The sequence below is a fragment of the Pleurodeles waltl genome, chromosome 6, assembly GCF_031143425.1.
Source record: "Pleurodeles waltl isolate 20211129_DDA chromosome 6, aPleWal1.hap1.20221129, whole genome shotgun sequence".
NCBI lineage: Eukaryota > Metazoa > Chordata > Amphibia > Caudata > Salamandridae > Pleurodeles > Pleurodeles waltl.
The window spans coordinates 1,082,225,624-1,082,242,128 of record NC_090445.1 but is presented as its reverse complement, the minus strand read 5'-3'; the positions used below and the strand labels follow the sequence as shown (position 1 = coordinate 1,082,242,128).

General features: G+C 46.7%; 1 long non-coding RNA gene across 1 annotated transcript in view; it reads left to right on the top strand.

Annotated features, from left to right (window-relative positions):
• The window catches only part of LOC138302084 (uncharacterized), a 78,038-nt gene extending 62,402 nt beyond the window's left edge, over positions 1-15,636 (top strand). Inside the window, exon 3 of the long non-coding RNA XR_011205268.1 lies at positions 15,471-15,636. This is a non-coding gene — a long non-coding RNA (uncharacterized lncRNA). The remainder of the gene's footprint in view (positions 1-15,470) is intronic.
• The last annotated feature ends 869 nt before the right edge of the window (positions 15,637-16,505 follow it).

Below are 16,505 nucleotides of genomic sequence, written 5' to 3'. Positions count from 1 at the left end.
TGGGGGAAAGGTAAATAATTACAAAGCTCTTTGGCCTTGCACTGGTGTTAGCCAGAAGAGTGATAACGATGTGCTTGCTGGAAACAATCAGTAACCAAGTGCCCTCTTCTGTGGACCTGTTGATTATTAATATGATAAAATGGATGCAGACACAATGTGAAATTCAAAGCTTGCAAAGACTAATAATATGAGTTATTATCTGTATATTGGTGGGGTTACGGACTTGAAGGCATTGGTGTTCCCTTCAGCCGTCAAACCACAAAAGAAAGATAACTAAACCCTATTATCATTATGTTACATTGTTAAAATATCAATTAATTCCATTCTGTGTTTGGGAGAGAGTGCCTATTAGGAATGTTGAGGAACGTCCCTAATATGTGTTGTAGTACATATATAATACAGTTCCTCCAGTGTCACTACACTTGCCTGTTTGCTAGTGTGTTTAGGTCTGTTCCACTATGATTAAAAAAAGACCTTTGACAAAATTGTCACTCCACTGGTTACCAGTTGAATCAGGAGTTAAATCCAAACTTGTATGCACCTTTCACAAAGCATATTAGGCAACTGGTCTAAGATGTCTTCAAAAACTGACACCACATTGCACCTCAGTGAGAATTCTCCGATCAACACCTTACCCTGGTTGTACCTTTATGGTGTAAAGGGGCAAAACAGGGAGGGTCAATGGCTATGCAAAGAACCAATTCTGCAACAAACTGAGGGGGCTGGTTTAGAGTTTGGTTGCAGGCCTGCCAAGTTTGCACAACGTATGCCCTCAGCTCCACTTGGACATCCCCAACAGGCAGACTGATACCTCTGTGTCTTCAGATGAGCTACAGCGGTTCTGCTGAAGGTACAGAGGACACAGAAGTTGTGTTGAATGGGTGCGATGTTCCTATGTTTCTGTAACAAAGTTCCAAAGTGCGCATTTGTTACTGAAAAAAAACACAGCCCTAATGCATTGTGAGTGGTGCGTGAAATGGGAGGGTAATTTTTAGGTCGAGCATAAGCGTTTGTCCTGGTGTATACTTAAATATTGTGGGCTTAATTCAATTTCATTCATTGTTTGCAGTGTGCTTTACAAATTCTTGCTCGCTAGTGGTCAGTTCTACCCTTTTCTTCCGCTTTTTTTCTATTTCATAGCAGTGACCAACTACTGTATTATTCCACTTTGGATTGTTTGTGTTGGTGTGACAGACTTTTTTTGTTCTTTGGTGCTCCCCTGTCACTGTGAGCTGGTAGCTGCCTGTGTTTTTATTGCAGGATTCCATTTCTGTCATCTCCTCCCATGTCGCTGGCATTTGTTTTGGCTTTATTCCAGTGCTGTCCTCATTTACCTCTGGCTCCTAAAATAACCTATTTCACATAAGAACCACCACACGTTTAGCTCACTGCTCAAAGCCACGATTGCCCTCTAGTCTCTTTCTCCAGGGCCCCTCCCTGCCAGCACTCATGACATCACACACAGGGCATTACTTGTCTCCTTTATTTGGAACATAAATCTTATCAGGCTGCTCTTTTCCTTGAAATGTGAGGCCAGAATGCTTTCAAGACTTTTCATTATGTTAAAATAAAAAGAAACGCAAGTTAGTGCAGTCATCTTGTCTCTCCTCAAGAGCTTGTAAATTGATGGTAGCAGAAACTGCTTTAAATAGACGGGCGTCCCATGATTTAACGTGTCCTGCCTCTTGCTTTATACAACCGTCATGGATCCCTACCCACACCTTCCCTTCCCGCTTTTAACATCTCACAAGGTATCCAATCCATAAATACCCCCTGTAGGAAGTACCATCTTGCCTGGCATGTTACCCCCATATTTCACTGTATATATGTTGTTTTAGTGTATGTGTCACTGGGACCCTGCCAGCCAGGGCCCCAGTGCTCATAAGTGTGCCCTGTATGTGTTCCCTGTGTGATGACTAACTGTCTCACTGAGGCTCTGCTAACCAGAACCTCAGTGGTTATGCTCTCTCTGCTTTCCAAATTGTCACTAACAGGCTAGTGACCAATTTCACCAATTCACATTGGCATACTGGAACACCCCTATAATTCCCTAGTATATGGTACTGAGGTACCCAGGATATTGGGGTTCCGGGAGATCCCTATGGGCTGCAGCATTTCTTTTGCCACCCATAGGGAGCTCTGACAATTCTTACACAGGCCTGCCACTGCAGCCTGAGTGAAATAACGTCCACGTTATTTCACAGCCATAAGTTACTTAAGTGCAGTGGTAAATAAGTCACCTATATGTCTAACCTTCACCTGGTGAAGGTGGGGTGCAAAGTTACTTAGTGTGTGGGCACCCTGGCACTAGCCAAAGTGCCCCCACATCGTTCAGGGCAAATTCCCCAGACTTTGTGAGTGCGGGGACACCATTTCACGCATACACTATACATAGGTCACTACCTATGTATAGCGTCACAATGGTAACTCCGAACATGGCCATGTAACATGTCTAAGATCATGGAATTGTCACCCCCACCCCAATGCCATTCTGGCATTGGGGAGACAATTCCATGATCCCCCGAGTCTCTAGCACAGACCCGGGTACTGCCAAACTACCTTTCACGGGGTTTCACTGCAGCTGCTGCTGCTGCCAACCCCTCAGACAGGTTTCTGCCCTCCTGGGGTCCAGCCAGGCCTGGCCCAGGAAGGCAGAACAAAGGACGTCCTCAGAGAGAGGGTGTCACACCCTCTCCCTTTGGAAAAAGGTGTCAGGGCTGGGGAGGAGTAGCCTCCCCCAGCCTCTGGAAATGCTTTGATGGGCACAGATGATGCCCATCTCTGCATAAGCCAGTCTACACCGGTTCAGGGATCCCCCAGCCCTGCTCTGGCACGAAACTGGACAAAGGAAATGGGAGTGACCACTCCCCTGACCTGCACCTCCCAGGGGAGGTGCCCAGAGCTCCTCCAGTGTGCTCCAGACCTCTGCCATCTTGGAAACAGAGGTGTTGCTGGCACACTGGACTGCTCTGAGTGGCCAGTGCCATCAGGTGACATCAGAGACTCCTTCTGATATGCTCTTACCTTTCTTACTAGCCTATCCTCCTTCCTAGGTAGCCAAACCTCCTTTTCTGGCTATTTAGGGTCTCTGCTTTGGGGAATTCTTTAGATACCGAATGCAAGAGCTCACCAGAGTTCCTCTGTATCTCCCTCTTCACCTTCTGCCAAAGGATCGACCGCTGACTGCTCAGGACACCTGCAAAACCGCAACAAAGTAGCAAAGACGACTACTGCAACCTTGTATCGCTTCATCCTGCCGGCTTTCTCACCTGTTTCCTGCTGGTGCATGCTCTGGGGGTAGCCTGCCTCCTTCTTGCACCAAGAGCTCTGAAGAAATCTCCAGTGGGTCGACAGAATCTTCCCCCTGCAACCGCAGGCAACAAAAGACCTCATCACCGGTCCTCTGGGTCCCCTCTCAGCACAACTAGCGTGGTCCCTGGAACTCAGCAACTCTGTCCAAGTGACTCCCACAGTCCAGTGACTCTTCAGTCCAAGTTTGGTGGAGGTAAGTCCTTGCCTCCCTACGCTAGACTGCATTGCTGGGTACCGCGTGGTTTGCAGCTGCTCCGGCTCCTGTGCACTCTTCCAGGATTTCCTTTGTGCACAACCAAGCCTAGGTCCCTGACACTCTAACCTGCAGTGCACAACCTTCTGAGTTGTCCTCTGGCGTCGTGGGACTCCCTTTTCTGACTTCAGGTGGACTCCGGTTCACTCCTCTTCTAAGTGCCTGATCCGGTACTCCTGCGGGTGCTGCCTGCTTCTGTGAGGGCTCCCTGACTTGCTGGGCACCTCCTCTTTCTCCTCATCCAAGTGGCAACATCCTGGTCCCTCCTGGGCCACAGCAGCATCCAAAAACCTAACCGCGACCCTTGCAGCTAGCAAGGCTTGTTTGCGGTCTTTCTGCGTGGGAACCCCTCTACAAGCTTCTTCACGACGTGGGACATCCATCCTCCAAAGGGGAAGTTCCTAGTCCTCTTCTTTCTTGCAGAACACAAAGCTTCTTCCATCCGGTGGTAGCTTCCTTGCACCCTCAGCTGACATTTCCTGGGCATCTGCCCACTCTCGACACTGTTGCGACTCTTGGACTTGGTCCCCTTGTCTTACAGGTACTCAGGTCCGGAAATCCACTGTTGTTGCATTGCTGGTGTTGGTCTTCCTTGCAGAATCCCCCTATCACGACTTCTGTGCTCTCTGGGGGTTGTAGGTGCACTTTACACCTACCTTACAGGGTCTTGGGGTGGGCTATTTTTCTAACCCTCACTGTTTTCTAACAGTCCCAGCGACCCTCTACAAGCTCACATAGGTTTGGGGTCCCATCTTGGTTCGCATTCCACTTTTGGAGTATATGGTTTGTGTTGCCCCTATACCTATGTGCTCCTATTGCAATCTATTGTAACTTTACACTGCTTAAATTACTTCCTTTTGCTATTACTGCATATTTTTGGTATTGTGTACATATATCTTATGTATATTTGGCATCCTCATACTGAGGGTACTTACTGAGATACTTTTGGCGTTTTGTGATAAAAATAAAGTACCTTTATTTTTAGTATATCTGTGTATTATGTTTTCTTATGATATTGTGCATATGACACCAGTGGTATAGTAGGAGCTTTGCATGTCTCCTAGTTCAGCCTAAGCTGCTCTGCTATAGCTACCTTCTATCAGCCTAAGCTGCTAGAAACACCTCTTCTACACTAATAAGGGATAACTGGACCTGGTACAGAGTGTAAGTACCCCTTGGTACCCACTACAAGCCAGGCCAGCATCCTACACCCCCACCCAGCCGCATCAATTTACATGAGCCATAATGACCCCACGTCTGATTTTAAACTGAGTGGGTGGATGGCGTTTTACGGGGCCATTTTAATGTATTTCGTTTTTTGCGGTTTCATACAGTGCTCACTACACGTGAGCGGGTGGCGCAGCTCCTTGAGTAAGAACAGTTACAATGCATAGCACTTTTTGGTTTGTTACATTACATTTTGATGAAGTTGCATCAGTTTTACATGTCTGATGTGAGAGTGCAGACAGTGTCTTCCGCTAAAGTATAACTGACCCTTGCCAGGCAGCCGCCACCACTTCGGGCCAAGCTCACCTGCCTCGTATGTTGTCGAGTATGAGGTAAACCAGGCACGGATCCAATGAAGCTGGATCCCAATATCTCAACAGTACATGCCGACTCGTGACATTTGTTAATCGTATGGTAAAAGTTTCCAGGCTTCATTGTTGATCAGGACTTTGGAACAGCAAATCAAGATATGAGGTACGGAAGTGTCTTTCTAATATTAACTTGCTATATAAGGCTGCATGGTAAAAATCATAACAGAGCGGGCACGACTTCGCTGGGAGGAACAATTATTGGCCTCTGTTCAGTGTTAGAGTCCTGCACAGTGGCGTGAGTGAAGCATCAGGTAGGAAGGAGCTTGCTAGTACAGTAAAGCACATAGATGTGTGCCGTGGCCAAGAACGTCCTACAGTGACTTGCTAATGGTGGGAAGTGTATACACATGCCCATCACATAACATAAACGGATCACGTACTATGGGTACGTGTGTTTTGTCGGAGCAGTAGGGTAGGGCTAAGGAAACTCCAGGGCAGTGGCAAACCTTTCTGGCTTTACAGAAAAAAATCAAGCCTAGCCTTTGTCCGAATAATGCTCGTCCTTTGCTGGTTTTACTGTTTGTCATTTGGCTGAAGTCCTGGGTCGAGTGTTTTAGCAACACGAAGCCTGCGTGTAACTTAATACGCTGTAAATAAAATGAATAGCCGATTAACCACAATATCTGGGCACATTTAGTTTTATGGGTAGCAGCATACAGTGACAGTATTTCCACTCTAGTGATATAACAAATCATTCCAATTACTGCAGGCGAGCTGTTGATGACAATAAATCACAGCGAAGGTGTGGCAGCCAGGGACAAGACATGAGGAGCACAGCACATCCTTATTGTTTGGTGCAGCTGTGTGTATTTTACTTCTCCTCATTGTGTGTTAAGCTGCATCACTGCTGTGCGCTACAGCAAGGCTAATGGAGCAGTTTTTCAGTACATTGCAGCAATGTCATTTGTGAGAATAGATTGCTATTTTTAGTAAGGACATATTTTTATGGTTTTTTTTAGGTGGAGCGCGCAAGCCCTCTGGTCTGTTGTAATCTATCTGTGGGCTTTTAACCACGCCCACTGCACGCCCATCAATATCACTTGTTCATGGGCATGCCTTTCAAAAATCCTTTGTTATCATTGGTAAATACTTTACGTTGTCCCTCCTTAGGGCAGTTGTGTTACCACGTTGGACATCGACCCTCTTACATGGATAATTGCATTTTTGCTGATATGTTTGACTGCAAGCAAACTTATTTTTCCTTTTGTGTCTCTCCTACGTGCTCATCGCGGCCATGGCACTTTGAATCTGCTTGCTTATGTCAACTGCTTTACTTTTTATTTTCAATTTACGTGGCAAGAAAAGTCCAGTTAGGAATTTACAATGCTAATAGCTCTAACTCGAGCATATGTGAGCAAATGCAAGGCCCATTGCATTGCAAACGCTTGTTTTATTTCTTGCTCGAACAACCCGTTTTTTCTGGATTGTACCAAACAGGAACAACATATGTCAGAACAACCACTCTAAATAGCGGACCTTTAAACGTACATTAACTAAAGGCCTTTTGGCACATGCGCCGTTGGTCAACGGTTTCAGCATCCAGCTGAGGCTTTGCTTTCAGAACATAGGGCCAGATGCAGGAAACGATTTGCGAGTCGCAAACGGCAAAAATTGCCGTTTGCGACTCGCAAATCGCATTTTCCTATGCAGAAATGCATATTGCGAGTCGGGACCGACTCGCAATATGCATTTCAGAATCGCAAATAGGAAGCGGTCTTCCCTTCCTATTTGCGATTCGGAGTGGTATGCAATACCATTTGCGACCGCATATGCGGGGGCAAATGGTGTCGCAGTTACCATCCACTTCAAGTGGATGGTAACCCACTCGCAAATTGGAAGGGGTCCCCACGGGACCCCTTCCACTTTGTGAATGGACCCAAAACTATTTTTTCAGGGCAGGTAGTGGTCCAAGGGACCACTACCTGCCCTGAAAAAATACCGAAACTAAAGGTTTCGTTTTTTTTTTAAGTGCAGCTCGTTTTCCTTTAAGGAAAACGGGCTACACTTAAAAAAAAAACTGCTTTATTTAAAAGCAGTCACGAACATGGAGGTCTGCTGACTACAGCAGGCCTCCATGTTTGCGAGTGCCTAGACTCGCTATGGGGCCGCAATTTGCGACCCACCTCATTAATATTAATGAGGTGGGTCATTGCGACCCCATAGCGACTCGCAGACGGTGTCTGAGACACCGTTCTGCATACCAATTTGCGAGTTGCAAATTGCGAGTCGCAGGGACTCGCAATTTGCAACTGGCAAATTGGCTTTTTGCTGCATCTGGCCCATTGTGCTTCCACAGACTCCAAGTGCAAGTTTGTGGTAGTGGAAGCACTGGCAGTTTACACTGGTGCTGCTGCAGTGCTGAACTCTAAATAAGGCCACGAGTCTGCACCTCAAGGGGAAGCCCATTCGCATACATTTCAGAAAAACTCTTGAGAACAGAACTTTTTAAGCTGGCCTTCAATCAAGCACATTGTAATGGGTTACATTGGAAGAATGCTGCGTAGGATTAACTTTTTTCCCACTTAAAATGTTAGTGACCCTGCAGACTCACTTACACGCATTACTGATATCCGCTCCACTGTTCAATTTATTTAACCATATTTTCCAGGATTCTGAAGTGACAACAAGGGTACATTGTAGAACTTCAGAAAACATTGTAAATTAACAAATAAGTACCTTGCTTTAACACTATGATGCACTTCTTTTACATAATGTGGTCTGTTGAAATGGCCGACTGAAGAGTTTTGGCTATAGCAGAACACAGAGATTCCTGTCCTGTGGCTCTTGCATTCTGCCTGACCTATGTAATACTGACATACACTGCATGCTAGTTTCCTATGCCACATGGTGATATAAATGCAGTGGGTGAAGCAACACCTGTTTTCACGGTCTTCCTGTAACAGTCTTGATATAGCCGTAGTATGAGTGTTAATGTGTTTATGTGTACTGGAAAAGGGTATTTGCATTGGAGCAAATACAATATTCAAAATAATATGTGGCATTAAAGGAGAGTGAGCAAAACCTTCATGTGTGGAATTGGGCTTTAACATGTCATGTCATCCAAACGTTTCCCAGGATGAGTGAATCAATTATTGGATGGGGCAGCTCATTCATTTACTTGATTTATTTTGAAATTTGCTGCAGTCTCTTTTTTTGTCTCATCTGTTTTACTAGAATGTGATTGTATTTTAAATTTGATCTGATTGGTCTAGTTTCTTCAGTACTGCCAGAATTACACCAATAATACAGGAAAGAGAAAGCACGGTTTCTCATCTGATTCACTTGGGATCTAGAGCCACGTCCCCTTTGACACCAGAACAGAACCAGCCCTCCTCTAATTCATGAAGAAACTGAAAACTCAGGTCATCAACAAACTCTACTTCACATACATTAACTTCTCAACCCTTCCACTAGCTCTGCTCCCCCGATGTATTTAACTTTGATTTGCTCCCTGTGCGGTGTTCCTTTGAATGCCTGCTATGTTTGTGCTTTGGAAATAACAACACATTGATATATACAAAATACATTTTTACATCGCTCCATTTTGCAAACCCTCACACACTCAACATCACAACTGCAAACACACCTTCATACACACTGTGATGGAAGCTGCCCCTGTTGCTGCTTGTGATTTTGTTCTGTGTTTGTTGGAGAAGCATGTATTTGGTGAAATGTGCCCAGACAGGCCACTGACCCATCTTGTGTGTGCAAAAGGCCGCTTTATTGAAACAGGTGCGTATCACAATTCAGCCCTTAGCATTCAGCCTTACAAAACTATATACCTCTCTATAAAGTCAACATCTGCCTACAACCTACCCCCCACCCCCACCCCTAAAACATCACCTTCCCCTTTAAACTTGCAAGCTACCCCAATGCCCAACTACCTTCTGTTATGCATAATACTTCAACTTCACCTGCTTAACTTTTAACTCTTGCCCATTCCTAAATGCCAACTTCCTGTGTAAATAACCTTATACCCGCTCTCTTTCTGTTTCTAACTTGTTGCCTCCTCTCTCGGGGCCTGATTCCCCTCGGTAAACTCCACTGACCTTCTGTAAAGGTCCCTCCAACCTTCTGGGCATCCACCACCAGAAAATGGGCATCCCTGACCTTTTACTGCCCCCCTCCCAACTCACTCTACACTACCCCTTTAAGCTTCTTTGACATAAAATCTATACTCTCCAACAAGTATAGCCTCGTACCAAATCTCAACAGATGAACCCTGTCCACATGAAAAAAGTCCACAGCAGCAGAGCATATATCAGAGTGCACTATGCAACCCATCTCCCATTCCCTACAAAAACACCTCATCGTCCTGTTAAGCTTCCTGCAAGCTCTACCTATCGCTGCTGGCTTGTACGCATCCCTCCAACTTCTTTGACGTATAAACTCCTTACACACCGGAAAACAACCTGCTGACTACTGCTTTATCTCCAACAAGTCTCGCTTTATCCATTTTACCAGTGCCAAACTTTTTTCCTGCACTAAGTCATTTTCTCCCAGATGCACAATCAATATATCTGGGCACATTACCCCCTTTTTTAACTTATTCAAAACTGGCAGCAATTCTTTCCAATTCATGCCCCCTTTCCCATGCCATGCAGCCCCCCCCCACACTTTTCACTCAGCCCCATATTGACTGTATTTGAATCCTGGCTTCTTGCTCCACCTGTCTGATGAACGAATGCCCCACTATCCACATGCTCAATTTTGCCAACAGGTGCCCGGCACTGAATCTCCAAAATAAATAAATGTAAATGCCAAATCCTACCTGTACGATCACCCTCATAAAATCTAACGCACATACCTCTTAATGCACTCGGAGGACCACCTTCCCAACTGCTTTATTCCCTCCCTGGACCAACCCGCCTCCCTGCTTCCGTTGCTGCCCCTATGCAGAAAGAACAGGTCCCAAATTTCAGACCATGCATTTTACAGATTTTCTCAATATGCTCAACAACTGAAAGGCTGTTACTCTCTTGCCGTCCCTGCGCCCTCTGATCAGCCTTGAAAGATCTCAGTAATATTGCCACCCCCTGTGCTTGAATGAAGACATCCTCCCACAGTAGCCCCTTGTTTTGTTTGGAACCCAGCATTTCCGATACCCGAAAAGCTCCAAAAAACATCCACACCATCAATGTTGCAAAAATTATATGCTCTTGCTCTGAACCACAAATCTGTGGTCATTTTGCAGGCACCCTCACCAAAACTTCTAAAGTCAAGGGCCTCCTTGTAAGACTGAGCAGTCCTTGTCCTCTTATCCATCTTTCCAAAATGCGTGCCCCCAGCTCTCCAGCTGATGGCGCATAGCCCCACAATAATTTACCCATGAAAGCTACGCCTGCTAATTTACCTGCAATAGCCACCTTTTACTGCCCTTTCGCTATCAGATCTAAAATGAATTGGACCACATCTTCCACTCTATCCCTACTGCTCTCTCTTCTGACTGCCCCCCACCCAATGAATTCAATCCAGGTCAGCTCATACGCCTTCCTTGTTGACTGTACCAATGACTCTACCACCAGCTGCAACATCCTTTCTCACCTACATTCCAAAAATGGTGTGGCATGCAAGTCTGTTGCCTGTCTGCTTCTGTGGCAAGCCCCTGGAACCTCTCCCACTGTGAACGAGACAAAGCATCCGCAATGTCATTGTCCACCCCAGGCACGTGTTTATGCGACAGTAAGGGGCTCCACAAATATACTGCCACCACCAGCGGGAAGAGCTCCAGAAAGGCAATATTTTGTCCTCCCCCTTTCCACCCTGTTGGCCACACCTCCACACACCATATTCTTTGCTAATAAATACCAAAACCAATTCTGCCCGAGGCATCCGAAAATATCTGTGCCTTCCACTTCATTTCCCGTGGGGTACCCATAAAGATGCCATTGAATGTATCCAAAAAACATGCGACACATGCGCAAATCCTCCTTCACACCCACTGATAACCTCAGGTGATGAGGCAAAGACAGCCCTGACAATGCCAGCCCCAACCTCCTGCAAAAGGTTCTGCCTGCTCTCACTACTCCACTTGTAAAGGGCACGCGGCCTAGTAATGCTTGCACGTCTTTCACTGTGACCTGTCTTGCCAACATCTACAACTACATTGCTACCTTCTTGTTAAGTGGCAGTTGGGACTCCATAGACACTGAATCCAACTTAATTCCCACAAAGGAAATGGATGTGGTGGGACCCACTCACTTCTCTGTGGCCAAAGGCACTCCTATGTCCTCCATGAGCTCTAGAAAGCTGCTCAGCAAAGTCTGGCAGCCTGTGGAACCGGAAGGTGTGACCAAGAAAAAATCATCTAGATAACACGTTACTTCCTTGTGTCCCGTATTATAAGTAAACAGCCATTTCAAGAAAGAGCTGAAGTGCTCAAACAGTGCACATGATACCATGCATCCCATAGGCAGTGCCCTATCCATGTACCACATGCCTTCAAACAGTATACCCAACAACGGGAAATTGTCCGGGTGTACCGGGAGCAACCAAAAGGCTGACTTGATATCACATTTTGCCATAAGTGCCTGCTCCACTAATGCCATAGCCACATCAACTGAGGAATATGACACGCATGCCACTTACCCTGGGATGAAGCCCTTGACAGACTGTCCTTTGGCCAGGATAAATGTTGTATTAACCTGAACTGTCCTTGTTCGTTTTTTGGGCACCACCCCAATGGGAGAAATAATGAGATTGTCCATTGGCCAATCCTGAAAAGGTCTTGCCAGCCTACCTTCAGCAACGTCCTTCTCTATCTTCACCCTCACCACATGTGGATATGTCTTGGCAGATTTTTAATTCTCAACCCAGCGCCTCTGTCTTGGTTGTTCGTAACCCAACATGAAACCCTGTGTAAAACCCTTTGCCAGCTGAGCAGCCTCCTCCTCTTTAGGGTAGAGGTGCAACCAGTAAGGTAGCCTGTTTATCTTAACCAGGTTAAGAGCTCTTTCCCCCAGAGCCCTGGACTCCTCTCCCTCCCTGAAAATTCCCCTGACCTCCTTGATGACATCCTTGTGTGGCAGGGGGCTGTTGTCCCCCGCTATTGAATTGCCCAGCCTGGGCTGTTCCCTGGTCCCCATAGCACTGTACCAATGCGTGCCTGCCCCTGCACTTTAGGCACTCATGTTTAAACTTGCAGTACGCTCTTGTGCAGTTTCCTTTATTATAATCCCAGCACACCCCCAAGATCCCTCCTTGTGTTTTGGTTCCTGACCTCACCACACCCCGGGTGGGATGTTGCTGAAAGGGCTTATACTGTATCGGCAGCCCACTGGCTGTAAGTACTGTCTTGCAAATCTTTGCTGGGCCCATTGTCTGCTGCCACAAATCCGTATCTATTTCCACCAGTTGGCTTCCGGGTCAGCTGCCATTCTTGCCCTGAACTCCTTGTCATACTGAGTTCATGCATTACCACCAAATGAGATCTGTTCCTTTCTAATGACATCCATATATTTTAGAAGAGCAACGCTCCTCTCTGGGTATTTTTCGTGATACACATTTCCATATGTAAGGAAGGCCAATGTCCAGTTTTCTATGGTCACTGGCACCCGTGGGCCTTTCACCAGTTCAAAATCCTCTTTCTTTGATCCTTCCTTTGCACTTACTTCTCTATGTAACAATTTCGGTACCTCCACCAATTCTCCATTGCAAATCTTGTCCTTCGTAGCTGGCATCAAATGTGTCCCCAATGGTTTCGTAACCCCCATATAAGGGAGTATTTTTTTTTTTTTTTTACTTTTACCTCTTTGCTTTTCTTTCCTTCTACTCCCGTCTCCTCTACGTCCTTCCCCCATCTTCACCTTTGTTTCCCTCTGCAGAATTCATGTCATCTTTTTACCCCCTGTCTGTGTTTCTGAATCCTGTACCCGTAAAGTCTCATCTTCGCCTTTGTTGTCAGGCCCCACATCTGTGTCCTTGACGTAGGTACTTTTTCTGAGACGTATCTCATCAAAACCGCCCCCACAGCTAACCTCAATTCCTTTTTGCTCTCAATTCCCGCCCTGTTTCTGCTTACCTGGCAACAAGGCCGGCTCCCGCCCCAAAGCCTGCTGCCTTGCCAGTGTCCGTGAGGCTGTCCTCTCTGTGGCTGCCTGCCATTGCTTTGCCTTGCCCTGCAAAGTACTACTAAAAACAACATTAGCTGATCCCCCCGCTCCTCCCTTGACCTTGCCCCCACTCTTTCTATCCACAATCTCCACTTCTTCTGGACTGTCCTCAATATAATTCAGCTCCAATTCTTCCATGGGCCTCTGTGCCATATCCACTTTTGGGCACCTCCTTTCCCCTGACCTTTCCCATCGACCTGGTACCACTCCTACTAGCCACCTAGCTGCTTTGAGCTAATTTCCTGACTCACCATGCTGGCAGAGCAGGCCCGCTCGTGCCCAGCCATTCCCCCCTGCAAGGCCGTTGCCAACCTATGGCTCACCTCCAGATCCCACGATGTTGCCCGGCTTGCCACCCTGCGCTAAGCGTACTTGTGTAGCCCTGTACCCCCTCTACCTGTCTAGAACAACGCTCGCCTAGGCCTCTTGCCACTTCACCCTACCTCTGCCCCAAAAATCTCTGCTGCCTGTTCCTGGTGTATACATATCTAGGAGGCCACCTCCTGCCTGCCCTGGCGCTTCCTTCTTCTTCACCGTCGCTCCATGGAAGCCCATTCACTTGCGCTGCCCTGGACATGCTTGGCCTGCTTTCCTCCCAACTCATGCCCCCCTCCTACAAATAATTCTCCTTGTTCCCCTGCCTCCACTCCTGGTACACCCTCCCCTATAGGCCACCCAAAGTCTCCCCCCCCAGGCCCCATCCTCCTGTTCATCCCCACCCTCTGCCCACCCTATGCTGTCTGGGCTCTGCTCCCCCAGGACTAACTCTGCCTCCTGCCCCACCTGTATGCCCCCTTTTGGCTCCATATAGCACTGCCTGTCTGGCCCTGGCATAGCAGGTTTTTCCTGATCTGCTCTCTCTTCAGGCCCCAGATTAGGCTTCTGATGCCCTGGGCCTTCATATGGCAGAGCCAGGGCCTCACTGCCTGGAACACTTCTTACCGTTTCCACAAGCTCCTGCTGCGGGGCCTCCATTAACCCCCTCCCACCCCCAATGGCAGGACTCTCACACCTCCCTTCATTGGCACCCTCCAGGATGACCCTCTGGTCACGGCCCCACCCAGATCACCCGCCGGTTGTACCCCGCAGCCCCTCCTCCTCCCCTCGACACGCCTTTGCCCCTGGTCGCTCTGCGTACTTGCAGGCAGCCCCAGCCACATACCTGCTTCTCTTGCTCGCCTTTGCAAGCGTGGGGTGGCGAGCATGCAATTACCGCTGCCCCCACTCCGCTTAACACGTGCCTCGTTGGGCCAGATTGATCCACTCCCCACTGCTCATCACCAAGTCAAGGTGGCCGGCCTCAGCCAGCTGCCTCATGGCCTCCTTGACTTTGTCTTCCGCTGATGACATCCTTGCGTGCTGCTCTGCCTCCCTAAAATCTACTCCGCTGTCGTCCGCTATATCCCCTACCTAGGCCCAGACTCAAATTGACTGAAATTCCTCCTGATCTAACTAGTAGGGCTGCCACCCAGTGTCCCCACACAAAATGCCCATGGGCTACATACTTGAACAGATGTAGCCCAAACACATCCCAGTTGTCTGGACTGTGCTACCTCCCCTTATTACCCCTGGGGGACAGACTGCCTGCTGGCAGCTGTCCCCTAAGGCCCTGTGCTGCTGCACTAGTTTTTAGTGTTATGGAGTCTTGTATGGATGCCATCCATGCTGCACCTGTTGTGTGTTTCTGATGCTTGACTGATAAAAGCGATCTGCATTCCCAGTGCTTATTACTAAACTGTCTCTGGCTTCCACTGTCATATTATACTGCAGCTTGAGGTCCTGAATCCGAGTTTGTCAGAATGAAGGTTCCATTTATACTACCACATAAATAATCGATTTCCTCAGTCGCTGTATGGAAGGCATGCTGTCCGCAGGCTAGAACATCCCAAATCCTGAAAATATTTTCTTTTGTCATGTTTAATTGATTTTTAGGTAAAATTAATAGTAAAATTACAAGTTATGAAGGATATGTTTTATGTTGTAAACCTTGCCATGGGCATGAGTGTGCTAAATGAAACAAGGGTTTGTACATTGCTAGCTTTAATATTTCTTAACAGTAGCACTTCAGTGATATTTTGTGATCGACGCTATGGCCTTACAGGTCCAGCTAGCAGTAAGAGCTGTTGTCTTTTCGATGTGGTCTCTGGTTCATAACATCACTTTTGCTGAAACTACACTTTTGGAATTTGCTTGCAGCTGGAATCGTGCCAAGATTACCCACAACCAGTGCCAAACGTTTATGGGCCAGAAGAGTTGCAGTTTTCTTGAAGAACGCAAGGCAGAGACCGAGGAACAAACATCACACTTGCAGGCAGAAGAATAGGTGCCACCTTTTGAAATGCTCTGCCCAAAACCACTTGAAAAAAAAATAAAAAAATCTTTTAAATATTGACATTTTTGTGTTGGATAGAATTACCTTAGGACCTCAAATATGGATGGTAACAGAGCAGCTGCCAAACATTGGCTGCTTTCTGATAAACCCACCTCTTTCTTCCCCTAGAGCAGTGGATCCCAACCTGTAGTCTAAGGACACCTAGGGGACAACAAAGCCTCCTCAGGGGGTCATTGACTGCTTAGAAAATTAAATAATATTAACAGATTAGTAAAGTGTATATAAATAAAGTGGCTAAATGTGCAATTGAAAAATGTAAAACTTCCTGTAAATGTCAAGGAATTTGAAATTAGAGGCTAAAAATGTAATTGGTATCCTCAGATTGATTTGTGGAAGCAGTGCTGGTGCATCAAACAGAATATAGTCTGGACAATATGTGGGTTCAATTGGATTAAGAAAAGTAGCAACTTTCCTATTAAAATATGTATTTTTTTATTTATATTTGCAAATTAAATGTTAAAATTTGTGTGTATGATGAATGCATGTTTCTGTATTGTTTGTGCGTTGTCTTATGGTTCAAATCATCGACAATGTTTAGGACAGGGCCCCTGGCTTCCAGCAATAACTCTGAGGGGGTCCCCAGATTCCAATAACAATTCACTAAGGGACCCCGTATTCCAGTGATGATAAAGTGGGATCCACAGAAGTCCAAAGGTTGAGAACCTCTGCCCCAGAGTGAAGGGAAGTTGGTTTTACAACAGAGGAGCTGAAGCCTACTGGGCACCAGCTGGTGGACATAGCATTGTATGGTCTTTCTTAATATGCAACAGCTTTTTAATGTCCAGGTCTGCCATCTAATCCATGGTGGTACCCAACAGGAATTATGTCTCATAAGTGCT